Source organism: Excalfactoria chinensis, chromosome 2, assembly GCF_039878825.1.
Source record: "Excalfactoria chinensis isolate bCotChi1 chromosome 2, bCotChi1.hap2, whole genome shotgun sequence".
In the NCBI taxonomy this organism is placed as follows: domain Eukaryota; kingdom Metazoa; phylum Chordata; class Aves; order Galliformes; family Phasianidae; genus Excalfactoria; species Excalfactoria chinensis.
The window spans coordinates 86,072,837-86,087,762 of record NC_092826.1 but is presented as its reverse complement, the minus strand read 5'-3'; the positions used below and the strand labels follow the sequence as shown (position 1 = coordinate 86,087,762).

General features: G+C 37.9%; 1 long non-coding RNA gene across 3 annotated transcripts in view; it reads left to right on the top strand.

The window, feature by feature from the left end:
• The window catches only part of LOC140247628 (uncharacterized), a 50,030-nt gene that overhangs the window by 11,772 nt on the left and 23,332 nt on the right, over window positions 1-14,926 (top strand). For all 3 annotated transcript variants that reach the window (XR_011902731.1, XR_011902732.1, XR_011902730.1), the window contains exon 3: window positions 1,318-1,369. This is a non-coding gene — a long non-coding RNA (uncharacterized lncRNA). The remainder of the gene's footprint in view (window positions 1-1,317; window positions 1,370-14,926) is intronic.

The following is a 14,926-nucleotide window of genomic DNA, read 5'->3' as shown; positions in this document are numbered from 1 at the left end:
ATAGGAAATTTTTGGAAGTATGTTGTGAGAGAACATAATGGTTTAAATGCAGAAAGTACCTTAGGAATGTGGTGGTTTTGTTGCTGTTGTTTGTTTGCTTATCTTACATACACAGAGATGCTTGAATATTGTATTTTATTTGGCTTGGAGAAAAAATTCTCAGGCATACTAGAGCAGGAGTACCCAAACTCACTTACAGAGTCTCTCAGTGTGGCATGAAAGGAATATGGGGTTTTGCAACCAAACACCTCCTCAGAGAAGCTGGGGAAAAGTCTTTGGGATTGCATTCACTACCCAAACAGCTGAACGTCTTTTCTGATGTGTAACTAAATCTTAACACACAGCTTACAGCTACTGTTTCTACCATGATAGTGGTAGATAACTAAAAGAAAACAATAGTGGTATCTAAAGCAAAATGCTTTTGGTAGCTTCTGTGACAGATAGGTATGTTGAGACAGTATTATTCACAAGTCATTTCCTAGAAGTGGCTTTATGTACCACTGAAATATGTTCCATATATGACTGTTTCAAATAAATTAATATTTGCTTATTTGCCTCAATACTTTTAGAGTTGTTCCCAATAAAATGCTTTTTAATGCTATCTGGTTGTAAAGGCTCCATCCTAAGGGTCACACATTTGGAATAAAGTATCTATACCTATTAGGTTTTAAAAAGCATTGAGATTTTCGTAAACGTCTTAATGATTTTTGACTATTAGTTTCAGTATCTGGGAATTTGGAAACTTTGAATCCTTATAAAAAGGATTTAAATTTCCTTATTTTGTCATGGAAGCCTGAAATTTTAAATACCTGTGGTTGTAAAATTGAAGAGAGTAGAAGACCTGTGCATTGTCATGCTTTCTAGGAAGAGCTTCTCTATTTATTAGAAAGATGAAGTAGGCTTTTGAGGGGTTTTTTGGAGGGAGAAAGATAAATCTTTTAAAAATGTGCTATGATTTGTTTTGTTTTGTTTTTGTTTTTTTGTTGTTTTTTTTTGTTTTTTTTTTTCTTTTTCTTTTATAAGAGTACCAGGAGGAGAAAATTTATTCAGAAAGGAATGAATTGCTGAGACGTGGAACTTAATAGAATTCTTGAAAAATCTGTGTCAGTTTTAATGTTGATGAGAATCTGCTTATTGGGATGGGAATTTGCATTTATGCAGGATTATTTTATTAAGTTATTAAAAGGTAGTTCCACTTAATGTGCCCTCCTTGACTGTTCTTGCATAATGCCATCTTTGATGTTGAAGTGGTTAAGTGAACATATTAAATTTTTTGTGTGTTTCTAGTCATTTTTTAATGTGTTGTGTTCTGTTTAGAGAACCCCTGTGGAGCTGATAGCTGTGGACTAATGACTGGTATACCAAGAAGGTAAGCTGTGGACATTTTTCAGTATTAACATAATAACTTTCATCAAAGGAGGAAGAAGTCTTATTTTTCATTTTGTTAAGGTGAGTTTGGAAGACTTTGATTCTATAAATCCGGAGATCTGTGATGTCTATAAACGTAGCATATGAAGATAGTGGCTTCAGAAATAAAAGAGGTGATATTTCTGTTAGAAGACATTACTATATTTGACCTCCGACACATGATTTTTAAGAAATATTTCAGACAAGTTCAGACATCAGATGTTTTCAGCAGGGTGTAACCAAATGATCATTCTGGCTTGACAAGATTGATGTGAAAGCAACCTTTTCCCCTAATTCACTTTCTGTTTTGCTGGTTGAAGTTAGCTAAAGGAAAGTATTTGCCAAAGTGGGAGAGAGCTTTGTCATTATCCTTTTCTTTCAGTAATGGGAGACTTACTGAGTTGCCAAAGGAAAGCGCTTTACAAACCACCTTACAAAGAGAAACATGATGCAAAGTAAAACATGCCATAGATGATAATGCTGTATGACTGATTTTAGTCTGATAGAAGTGTTAGGCTAATTAAGAAAGAATTAAACTACACATGACAGGTATCAGTCGCATTGCTTAATATAGCGCTGGAGGATACATGGAACCACAGGGGTGATGAAAGCACTGCAAGAACATAAACACAAAGAAAATAAGATACAACTGCTGCATGCAAGGATAGTAGTTTTTGCAGGTAAACATGGGATTCTTGTTTGACAAGGTGTTTTTTCCATGGCATAATTTAACCATTAATAAATTTTCTATGCAGAAAACAGTTGTTAAGCTATTAGAAACAGCTTGGTGGGCTACAGAGCACAGAATCACCTTTGAACAGTTATTTGTATAAAAAATATTGCATTTTTTTTTTTTAGAGTAAAATAATGACTTTTCCTCCTGTGCAAAACATTTTGATATTCAAATCAATAAAAAATTTCCAAGCTAAGAAGGTTGTGTTCATATCAGAAGCTTGCTTCATTAATTAGTTAATATAAAGTAAAAACCCATTTGGCATTTACATGAAGAAGATTTCAGAAAATATTTTCCATGGAAAACAGAAATTTTATTTTCTCAGTCATTTACTCTTAATTTCTTGTGATAGGTTCCTTTCCAAAAGATTTCTTGGAGCTCTGATTTAAGGAGAAATCAGCCTGTTGTTTCCTAAAAATAGATTTATTAGTATTGAAATATAGAGAAATTCTCTTTAGGCATAGAAATTTTTGGTCCTTCTTTGTATTTATGTATCATTTTCATTTCTTCATGCTTATGTTGCACAAATCATCTGTTAGGCAACAGAATTATACACCTCCATTTCTTAACCTCAGTGAGGTAAGTCTTAAGAAAAGAAGGGGGTTAAGGTATGTTTTTAGATAAAGAGGTGATGGTGGAACATGTGATGAAACTCTGAGGAGCAAAAATACTTGTTCTATTGTATGTCCAGCAGAAGGATTTCACATGTTGCAGATTCACAAGAGACGTGCTGATTCAAAAACTAAGTGCAGAAAGTTCAGCTCTGAGAAGTAGAGGCTGTGTGACAGCACTGATGGTCTCATGCCATGTAGGCAGGTGGGACAGCTCCACTCTCTGAGCTTTGCCCCAGTGCTGCCTTCTCTTTCCATTCAGTCTATCAGAGGCAGGAGCAGTTTAAAATCATGGAGTCTACAATACAAGGCTTTTGGCCTCTTTTTTTCCCCCCTTCTTTGAATCAGTTTAATACTTAGAGCTATTCTATGGCTCATGAGGGTTTTCCTGTCTTTCAAGTAACTCCTTAAAATCAGGTGTTTCAGGGCATATCTCAACTTGTGTAGATGATGGCAGAGTGCCGTATACAATCAGTTATTGACTTGTGGATTAACTTAGAGAGAAGGCATGTAATTTATATGTGACTCTTGGAACAGTACAGCAGGTCACAAATAAACTCCTCCATCCACTGCATACACATTTCCCCCTCCTTCACCCATACAACTATAGCAAGGAGGTCTGTTTAGATGACTGTGTGGGATCTTCACAGAGCAAGGACACCTGTGTGGGACTGGGACTGGACCAAACTTGGGACAGTAATGCAGGAGACGCCCTGCAGCTCATTGAAGTTTCTGATATTACAGTTTACTTAAACTACTGAAGAAGCAGGAAATGAAAAAGCAATTGCAATTCCTCCCTTACAAACACCCTCTGTAAGTACATAAAATAACTGCAAAATGGTGGAGTTGAAAGTAAGATAAGGATATTCATAATCTGTGCTGGGACTGGATGTGTGTTCCTCCCTTTCAGGTGTGTGGTCTAAGCTTCAGGTGATGGGAGTGGTTCCCAGGTTTTTTTTTTTTTGAAGTTTTACTTCTTTTTTTCATCTTCCTCCCAGCATATCAAGCTGCTTTCTCATGAACAGCATAATTAGCTGAGCACTAAGTAGATCTCTCAGCAGGGCTGTTTTCATTCTGCTGCCATCACACAGAATGACTTGGTTTGGAAGGGACCTCAAGGATCATGAAGTTCCAACTCCCCTGCCTGGCAGGGCCACCAAACTTTCATGTTTACTAGATCAGGTTGCCCAGGGCCCCATCCAACCTGGCCTTGAACACCTCCAGGGATGGGGCACCCACAATGTCCCTGGGCAGCCTGTTCCAGGACCTCACCACTCTCCTAGTAAAGAACTTCCCCCTGACATCCAACCTAAATCTTCCCTCCCTCAACTTAAAACTGTTTCCCTTTGTCCTAGTATTATCAGCCCTTTCAAACAGTTTACTCCCCTCCTGATTATAGGTACTTCAGGTACTGAAAGGCTGCAATGAGGTCACCCCACAGCCTTCTTTTCTCCAGTCTTAACAAGCCCAGCTCCCTCAGCCTGTCCTCATTGGGCAGGTGCTCCAGCCCCTTGACCATCTTCGTGGCCCTCCTCTGGACCCTCTCCAACAGCTCTATGTATTTCTTGTACTGAGGGCTCCATACCTGGACACAGTATTCCAGATGGGGCCTCACAAGAGCCGAGTAGAGAGGGATAATCATCTCCCTATCCCTACTGGCCACCCCTCTCCTGATGGAGCCCAGGATACCATCTGCTTACTGAGCTGCAAGAGCACACTGCCGGCTCATGTTAAGTTTCCATTCTGCATGTTTACCCTGGGTTACCATGCTTTCCTTTGCTTTACATGTGTTCCCTCTTTCTGGGCTTCAGCTGAACATTCTGTTCATTTTAAAAACACTGTTGAAAAACAGTCAGAAGAAAAAAAACAACCCTTACAATTCATTTGCACGTTCACTTCCAAATTGGAAATTGTTCTTTTGTTTTCCTAATCCTGCTAGTTTATTTCCAGGTTTGAATGCTTTCTGTAACTTCCAGAGTCCTGAGAAGTTGTTTGCTATAAGTAAGAACAGACTCTGAGTTCCTTTCTGTGTGAGTATCTTGGTTGCAAGCCCTTTTAGCAAATTAAGAAGAAGAGAATCTTCCAAACCATTCTGCCTTCAGCAGCAGCACAGTAAAAGCAAAACAAAACAAAAAACAGGTGTTCAAACAAAAGGAAAATAACTAAACCGCATATTGCTTTAAAGTATATAATGCTAGTAGAAAGTGTATTTCTCAAGGATGTTTGAGTACTATGCACATGAGCACTGAATCCACATTCCCTTCCTATGCCTAGTAAGGAAATACAGTATTCATTTGCATTTCATTCTTGCACATAGGTGCAAGTTTTATCAGGATAACATACGTATCTTTTTGGAAGCTGAGACACTGTTTTGCCTCTGCCTCAGCCTGTCCAGGGTGTATTAATATTGACTGATTAATGTACATCCCATGGTGTATTATTGCTTATTTAAAACATAATGCTGCATGACTTTTTTTTTTTTTTTCCCCTGTTAATTATATTTTTCCCTTGTAGGAAAGCAAGTTTACTCATTCTGAATCATGCCAAACCGCATAATCTGGAAAGGAATATTGCGGCTCTACTTGGAAAGTACTAATTGGGCTTCAGCCATCACTGGGAAAGTTGTATAGCCTTTTATTATTTTAACTGGCCAAATGCCCTTTGTTCCCACATTAACAGCCTCCCTGTGACGCCTGTAACTTTGATATTATTTTCACTTTTACGCTAAATTTCACCAGATGAAAGGCACAAACCCTCCAATTTCAAAATAAAAATAAAATAGCGTGTTTTGTTAATCCTGTATTTCAGAGGGAAAGTCTGTGAAAATGATAACCTATGTCTGTTGGCCAAAGTTTTGTTCAGTAAACCCATCCTGCCAGCTGTTCTCATTGGCAAGAAGAAAGATAATATTTTGGTATTTTTAATTTCCTCATTTTAGAGCAGAAGTTTTGCTTGTGTCATCATTTAAATCATGCGTGTTAACATCAGTCTGGCATACAATACAGCCTTTATAAAGAGCTGGGTTTGGAAGGTATCACCGTGATGTTGCAATAAGGTTGTTCTAGAGCATTAAACACAAGTCACTTACGGACAAGGAATTATTTCTTACTCTCTGGTTTGTACTACTGAAGTACTGTTTTGAAAGTCCTGAGGAGGACACCAAAGCAGATATGTAGGAGCATTTTAGTCAGATATAATTGGCTGCTGAAGACACAAAATATCTCAAACAACTGGTCTCTCACTTACGTGCCTGTTGACCTCATCTCACAAGGCAGACTTGAGAAAGGATTACCAAAGAATACCTAAGGTCCAGTCCTTGGTGAGTGACACAGGATGGCCTCAGGCAGGCAAAAGAAACACTGGTATTTCTAAGAGACAAAAAAAACCAGTCACCTAAAGCTTGAAGATTAGCCAATGTGCTTCCTATCCAAAAATGCCCTATCCTATCCAAAATGCAGACAAGACATGTTCTCCCTTCATCTTGGTTTCTGGCTGTAGGCTTTAATTTCTACTGAATATTGAAGCCTACAGCTTAGCAAAGACTTATTTCAGTATATCATAGAATCATTGTTTTGAGTTGGAAAGGATCTTTAAATGTCACCTGGTCCAATTCCCCTACACTGAACAGAGACATCTACAGCTAGATTAGGTTGCTCAGGGCCCAGTCCAGCCTGATCTTGAATGCCTCCAAGGATGAGACTTCCACCACACCTCTAGGCAGCCTGTTCCAGTGTTTTAGTACCCTTCCCATCAAAAAAACCTTTTTCTTCATATCCAGTCTAAATCTTCCCTCTTTCAGTTTGAAACAATTCCCCTTGTCCTGTCACAGCAGACCCTGCTAAAGAGCCTGTCCCCTTCTTTCTTATAGTCCCTCATGAGATACTGAAAGGCTGTTGTTAAAAGAAGGATTTCATTCATTTGTGCCTCACAGTAACTGTATGATTACTGTCTTAAATGCTCTTAGGTGGATGGTGTTTATGACCATTCCAATGTGTTTCATGGGGGAACAGCATAACCTTCTACTGACCTGAAATAGAACTGGGCCCTTCCATTTATTAAAGCTGTTTTGGGCAAGCGAGCAAGGTTTGTAATGGCTCTTTTATACAGCCCTGTGTGCATTTTATAACACAGGGCACATTTCAAGGAAAATGAAGGTAGTCCCTACAGTTTACTTATGCATTGCTGTTGAAATATTTTATTGCAAAAGTTTAAAATAAAATAGATGGTGTATTTTCTTAGCAAGGCTCAGCCCTGCAACCATACTAATAATACCACAGTTATACCACTGTTAGAACAAGAATGCAAGTTGGCATTTAAACATATTCCTCCAGCTTTTACAGTATGTGAATTCAGGAAATATATACATATATATATTATATATATAAACAGCTGGAATATATATATATTATATATATTATATATGGAATATATATATATATATATATATATATATATATATATATTTCAAGTTCAAATTTCCTCCAGGATCATATATTTTACAGCTTTTTTTCTGGCTGTGCTGTCATTCAGCAAGATCTAGACAGGCTGTAGAGCTTAGTGGAGAGGAACCTTATGAGCTTCACAAAGGTGCATGTAAAGCATTACACCCGGGGAATAAAAACTGCATGCAGGTTAAGGGCTGATCTGATGGGAAGGAGTTCTGCTAGACCTAGATACCCTGATGGGCAACAGTTGACCACAAAGCAACAGTGTTCCCTTGTGGTGTCCCAGGAAGACCACTGGTGTCCTGGGTTGCATGAAAAAGAGTATGGCCAGCAGATGATCCTCCCCCTGTACACTGCCCTGATGAAATCATATCTGGAGTACTTTGCCCAGTTCTGGGATTCTCAAGAAAAACAGGGAAATTAGAGAGTCCAGAAGAGGGCCACAAAGGTGTTTAGAGGCCTGGAACAACTCCCTTACAAGAAAAGGCTGAGACATCTTGGACTGCTTAGACTAGAAAAGGGTCTGAGAAGGTATCTTATCAATGCTTATAAAGTATTGAAAGTAAGTGGAAGCCCAGAGACAATAGGCACAAACTGAACCCAGGAAATACCTTATGAACACAAGAAAATACTTTATGTTGATGGTTACAGAGCACTGGAACAGAATGCCCTAACAGTTTGTGGTTTCTCCTTCTCTGGACATAATCAAAACCTCACCTTGATGCTTTCCTGTGCAATCTACTGTAGGGAAACAGTCTTAATAGGGGGGTTGGACTAGGTTATTTTCAGTGGTCCCTTCCAACCCCTACAATTCCATGGTTCTGTGATTCTATGATTTTATCCTTCTGGTTAGCGCTCATTGCTGCAAGTGCAGTTACAAGTCAGTATCTTTTATCTTAAATTTCTTGCCTACTGAACTGACAGAGCCTTTCAGAGTACACTCAGACAAGGTCAGTCCATCAATCAAGATGAAATGTACAAGGGAAAAATGACAAATCCATCTGGTAGCATTCCTAACAAGTTATTTCCCTGAATTTGGAGTTGGTGCGCCCCATGAAATGGCCTTCACAGTTATTTTACATGTACTGCAGTTTCACAAACCTTCTGCAGATGGACCTTGTCCAGAAGTTTGTTCAGAGTGAAACTGTAAATTCCAGCCTCCTTGGAAAACGTAGCACTGCTGCACTAGAGCTCAAAAATACTGCAGCAGGTGGCTGAGAGCCTTGCACACTGTGATCCCATGCAACAGGGCAGCTGGGAGGGTACTGTCAGGTGGTACACTGATTGCACTCTGTGGGATAAGCCATGGATGCTCACCACCTGCTAGCAGTGAGGAAGAACTTGAACATTGACCTCTTATCTTAGAAAAGGCAAATATTATTAATTGCAGCAACTGCACAAATAACAAAGGTTAGGTGTTAAAAATAGTAATACTTCCATCTTTTAACTTTGTTCAAGTTAACTTGGAAACTGTGGGCAGTTGTATAATTTTAGATGAAAGGAAGAAAATTTAGGAAACAAAACACCCACAGCCACATTTCTTTAAACCAACCAGAAAAGACATCTGATGTCATTTAAGTCTTTCCATATCAACAGCTAAATTAAAAGTAAATAGCAGTGAAATCAAACTTACTATGCATCCATGAGAAAAGCCAAAAAAGAAATCCACTATAGTAGTGGAAGGGAAGACAAGAGCTTTCTAAAATCAGGAGTAGCAAAGGCAGGTCACAGAGGGAATGAAAGTTTTTGTATCACAATAGACAGTTAACAAGGAGGCATCAAATAGTTAGTTAATTCAAAACAAAACCAGAAGTATTGCCTCATGAAGCAGCTAGGCAACCCTGAATTTCCTTGCCACAAGATGCTGAGGTTTACAGGATCTGAAATGAACTAAAAATCTTTCAGACAAATGCATCCATCAGGACCTATTAAATGCAAAGAGGCAGCCTCAGACTTAGGATATTGTATCACTGGAAGCTGGGAAGATAAGGTGGGTAGCTATCATTGCATGCTTGTCATTTCATTATAATCTTCAGTAATTGTCCACTTTTCACTATTTCTTCTCAGTTTTGGAGCCAAGATACTGGGCTAGATGGGTTGTTTTCATTCTGAGCTAGGATGGCTCTTCTTGCATCCTGATTTTAAATAATTCCAGCTGTTTGTAGAGAACATTCTGAGGGTCAGCCTGAACAACATGATTCAGATAAAGGACACCAAACAGAACTAAGACTGAAAACATCAGGAGCAGATAACTAAGAGAGCAGTCACCACAAGTAATGTAAAGAGAAGATAAAGTAGGATGAAATTTTCATCTAAACTTTAACTCTTCAAGAAAAAAAAAAGTGCCACCACAGATGAGATGATGGAAAATTACCTCTGTAAAAGAATACTTTTATCCTTGCTGTGGGTGAAATTACAAGAAAATTGAAATTTGTCCTTAAACAAAAAGAATTGTAATTGTCAAATAATATATAAGTATATCAAGCTCTGCAAGTGGATGAATTCATAGTATATGAACATATGAAAGTGTAAAAGTCATACAACTTCCATCCTCTTAAATGAAAAACCAAACCTACTTGAATTAATTCTGTAGTTACATATGCGCTATAAAAAGGTCTTGATCAAGACAGTCCTCTGTCATGAGGAATGTCTGAATGTAAAATGTTCTTTGATGCTTCCTGTGTAGGTAAAATCCTCACATTGAATAGATTGCTCAGACTTCACCAAATTCCACAGATCTATGACAAGTCACAGCAGCCAATAATGTACCCAACATGTGTACCATGTTGGTCAACACAGCAAAGTTGTAAACCCTGCCTTGAGAAAAATCACCTTTCTGTATGAGCTAATGGACTGCAGTACAATCCCTTTGGCTTTCATGGGCCTGGAGCAACCCAAAGCCTCTGTGAAGCTGAGTCAGGCAAGGAGGAGTCATCCCACTATTGGCACCTGCAAGCAAACACTGTAAAGTTCAGCTGACAACTCCTTCTTCAATGAAACACTGGAAAAGTTATTTACAGTTAAACCCAATATTTTTCTAAATTGAGTGCCACCTCAAAATTTTATCAGGCAACAACAAAGATATGATTGAGCTGCTGTTGGTGACTTTTCTTTTCAAGGGCTTTCAGATGTTCTTCTACCTGGCAAACAGCTCCAGTGACACAACGCTTTCAGGAGGTCCATCATTAGCTTCAGTGTAACCAGATCTCAGAAGCTTTAGAGCATTTTAAGGGACCCATGTTTATCCATGAATGAATTCCTCAACTAAATTCAATAATAATCTTAATCTCAAACTCTTTCTATCTCATTCAACTTCTGCTATCAGAAATTTTCACAGTGCTCTTTTCCAAAAAGTCACTAGAATTTTTAGGTCATGTAACTAAACTAATAAAATCAATTTAGTACGAGTAAGAAAAGATTGCTTTGAAATAAAATGCAATAACATACAAATATTTTTTGCATTTTCAGCCACTGAAGCAGAATTGTAGTCATCCAGCATATATCATAACTTGAGGTAAACCAGTAGCTTTTCAGGACATAGAACAAGATAAAGCAACAGAAGTTGTTCCCTAATGAACTGTGGTCAACACACCATGTTCCTTTCAGCGTTATCTTGAAATAAAAACAGCTACAAAATAACAAAACGTTTATTTTCATTATCACATGGAAGAGAGATACAAAGATGCATTTTTTCTGCATTTTTAAAAAGGATTCATTTGCAAACATTTACCTATAGATGTATAGTTGGAATAATACAAGTGTATAGTTGTAATTACAGAGTAAATGGATAGCCAGATGGTGTCTAAGAAAAAACTCACCAGTACTGAGGCTTTCAGTCAAGCCAACACTTTCAGTTTTCACCAACATTGAGGCTCACCACAAAAACTCCATGAAGAAGCAAACTCCAGAAAGAGATGCTACCTTATTGGTGGTCAGACCTTAAATGCACTTGCCTCAGAGGGTTAATCATAGGTTCAGGCTGTGATCAATGGTTTCCCTTACAATAACACATAAAATAAATAACCGTGCTTGAAGGAATAGAAAAAGTTATGTATTTATTTAGTCGTTGAGTAGAGAATCATGAACATTTGCTTAAACAATAGATCCAGATTATTCATCACCATTATGCTTTACTTGCTCGAATGGATATCTGATAGTAATCATACCAGAACTGTAGCTGATAATGGATGGTTAATGGCTAGGGAACAGCTATAAAGTGAAAGTGAAACTCTTTCTTTACTTTCTCTTTCCCCCCACCAGAGGCTCTTATGTGGTTCTCCTTCATTCTTTGTACCAAGCTATACCAAGTCCTATGTAACATAAGGGATTGAATTAGGACTGGATTTGGACTGTTTCCCATCTTGTGAAAAGATCCCTTTCTTGAACTGTGAGAAAAAAAGACATTAAAAATTAAAACCTCAACAAAGTTTCTGAACTGAAAATAATGGTGATGTCAAAAGAGTCAATGGCGATATTTCTTTTAGGTAATCTAAGAACATTTGGATTGTACTAGAATTAGTGTATATTTTGTAACTAAAAGCTATTTTTGATAGAACAAAATCTTTGAAGTGTTAAAAATGTGTTTTTATCAAATTCAGTTTTTCAGTGCTTTGAAAACTTTTTTGATCCACTTCCTACCAAATTTTGGCTTAGACAAATAGGTGGTTTTTTGGATGAAAATCATTTTATCTAAAAGAACCAAGCTACTTTTGCTGTTCATGATAAACCATACAAACATCGCTGGGAACTTCAAGTATATGCAGTGTCTTAATCAGCTGGAATTTGAATAATATGCAGACACATATCTAACTCATTCCCAAAATGACTGGGAAATCTGTGCCACATATGCTTTTCAAAAAGGAAGTTCTCAAAAAATTTAATTAGACAAGAGAATGAAACACAGCTTGTTCAGTTTAGAGATTGGTTTTGTTTGTTTATTTGTTTGTATTTTATTGTATTTATTTAAAATCATTATAATTCTACTTTGTTTCTCAATGTATATATCTATTTAAACCCTATATATTCCTTAAATAAATTTGAGTTTTCTTTTGTTGACAACCCAAGAATTCAGATCACTGAGAGATCTACCTGAGAACTCAAAAGATTAATAAAACCACAGTGGGCCAATGCATGTGCTTGATTATAGAGGTGTTAGTATGCAGTCATCTACAGCTCAAATGTATACTTCTATACCAATTTGCAGGCACCTAGTTTTCTTTTTTGTTCCAGTGGAGGAGCAGAGCTTTACAAAGCAAATTAAAACTCCCTGAATTTTCACAGGTAATTTTTCACAGGCCTCTTATAAATATCTCATAGGCTCCCCATGGGCTCCCCGTAGAAAGCAACAGCAAAAAAAATAAGCCAAAATTATTCCCACCGCTGAAACTCTGTATAGTGTGCAAAGACTATAAAGCACCTTTATGCCACATCTCTTTCAAATCCAATTTCTGTTTAAAAATACAAGCCTGTTTTCGTAAATGGTTTGTCCAAGGGACAGTGGGAAATCTTTGCATGATCACTAGCTGATTGATTATAAAGTCCAATAGTCTTGTGTTTTCTGATTAATTAAGGGGATATTATTCAAATAGACTACGAAACTTTCCTCCTGGTCAAGAAATAGTTTTGCTTGTGGTTCTAGACAGAAACATCAATGTATTTCTTGTGCATAACAAAGTGCTCATGGCACCAGCACTTGGTACTTTGACTTCATACATAAATACTATTAACAGTTGTTAGTTACCTTTTAGGGTGGTGGAGCATGAAAGGCTCTGTCAGAGAAGCTTTATAAACTTTATGAAACCCTAGAGTGGCAGGTCAGGGGATTACCAGATGCAATTGTCTGCTTTCTGAAGGGGGTGCCAGCCCTCAGCTGCTCACTTTGCTGTTCAGACTGCACTGCAGGTACAACTACAGTTTGGTTTCCTTATGATTCCTGCACACAAAAAGCAATAGGAAAAATCAGTGTGTGGAAAAGACAGTCTCCCTCTTCTTCATCTCTCAGGGTACAGACAGTTGCTGTCTAGCAAACCTATTTGCAGTCATTAGTGTATTGAGTGTTCAGGTTAATAATAACTGGAATTTACTTTGGTTGTTTTTTGTTTGTTGTTGTTGTTGTTTGGTTGTTTGTTCGGTTGGGTGGGTGTTTTTTTTTTTTTCTTCTTTTCTTTTTTGAGAAGGTGGGGAGCATCTGATCCAGGCTGTCACACAGCCCCATAAACAATTTTACAAGGTCAACTGAAAAATGGTATAGGCTGGGAATGAGCAGCTGGGGACCATTCTGATAGCAGTGTCAGTGAATGGCACTGCTTTCCTGCACTTGCATTGAATCTGAGTTTGAGCATTCAGATAATCATCTATGAAATTTGAGATACAGGAGCAGTGCCCAGCAGATGGGCAAGTACCTGCTTAAATCTAGCCTGAGTCACTGGAAAGGACATCTGTCTCTGCTCTCAGACCAGATGTTTCAGTGGCCCCACTACAGCTGAGCTGTAAGAACTCTGCTGTGCATTTTTGAATTGATATTTTTAAGAAACTCGTGCTGTGAATGGCATTTTGAATGAGTTTTAACAAAGCAGCAAAAATAAATAAATAAATAAATAAAAATCCTGCCGTCAGATGTGCCAAATGTCAGCTCCTCATTGCAACACATGGAGGTACAAGAGCTTTTCAACAGCCAAAAAATAAGTTACAGAAATGTTTTTAAGATGCCTAAAATGGCAACATTTCCCCTTAGCCTTTGTTCAGCAAAATCATTTTATCTGAAGCTTTTCACTCTGAGTCACATGCTACTCTGGGAAAGCAAAGTGAAAAAGTTACAGGCACCTGACATTTCTGAGGAATCTTTCCTGAAGAAAAAGTTTGGGACACCTGTGCCTTTGTTATCTTATAGTCTAAAAATCACCTTATCTCTCCTTTTCTCTTGCATCCAACCCCAGACAGTCATGATTCTAGGTAGACACTAGGGCTAGCATACAATACTGTAAACATATTGAAATGACTAATATGAAAGGGCTGAGTAAAAGGCCTTTAAAAATAAACCAAAGATAAATCATTACTTAAGAATTACTGTTTTGTTTGCTTGTCATTAGACATCTGTTCATAGACACTGCAAATGTTCCTCTGTTTGTCTGTGTTTAATTGTAACAACTTTGCAGAGGTGCCTTCTTCTTCCTCACTGTTTTCACTTGGTTTCTAAGGCAAACAATACCTATTTTTTTTCTAGGCCTTTTAATTATTTAAAGCTACTAAAATGTTAGAACTAAATAATTGCATAGGGAGGAAATTTAAATCCAAACCTCCAAATGTACCAAGTGTGTACAGTACCAGACCTTTTATTGAACCCTCCCGCTGGTAGCCCCCAGGACATCCCTGCAGTGACTGGGTATAATTCAGGTCAGAACTTGACCTGAAATATGTAAATCCAGCCCTTGCCTTCCTCCCTTCTCCCAGTCATCTGCTCACATTTCCAGACCACAAATAGTGTACTGAATCTGAACTGTTTACTTTGCTGGGAATGCCATCTGTGTGTTGGCAGCTGGGTGGGAGGGAAGGCACACACACTGAACAACAGCAGTAAATACAGACAGTGGAGTAAATTAGGAGAAGTTCAGTTGCTTTCCAGTGCTCTGTATCTTTGCATGCTTCCATTAAGTGGCTACAGTTCTTCTCAAACAGATACTGAATATCCGGATTATTCAGCAAGAGAGTAAATTCAGAAAAGTTGAACAGAG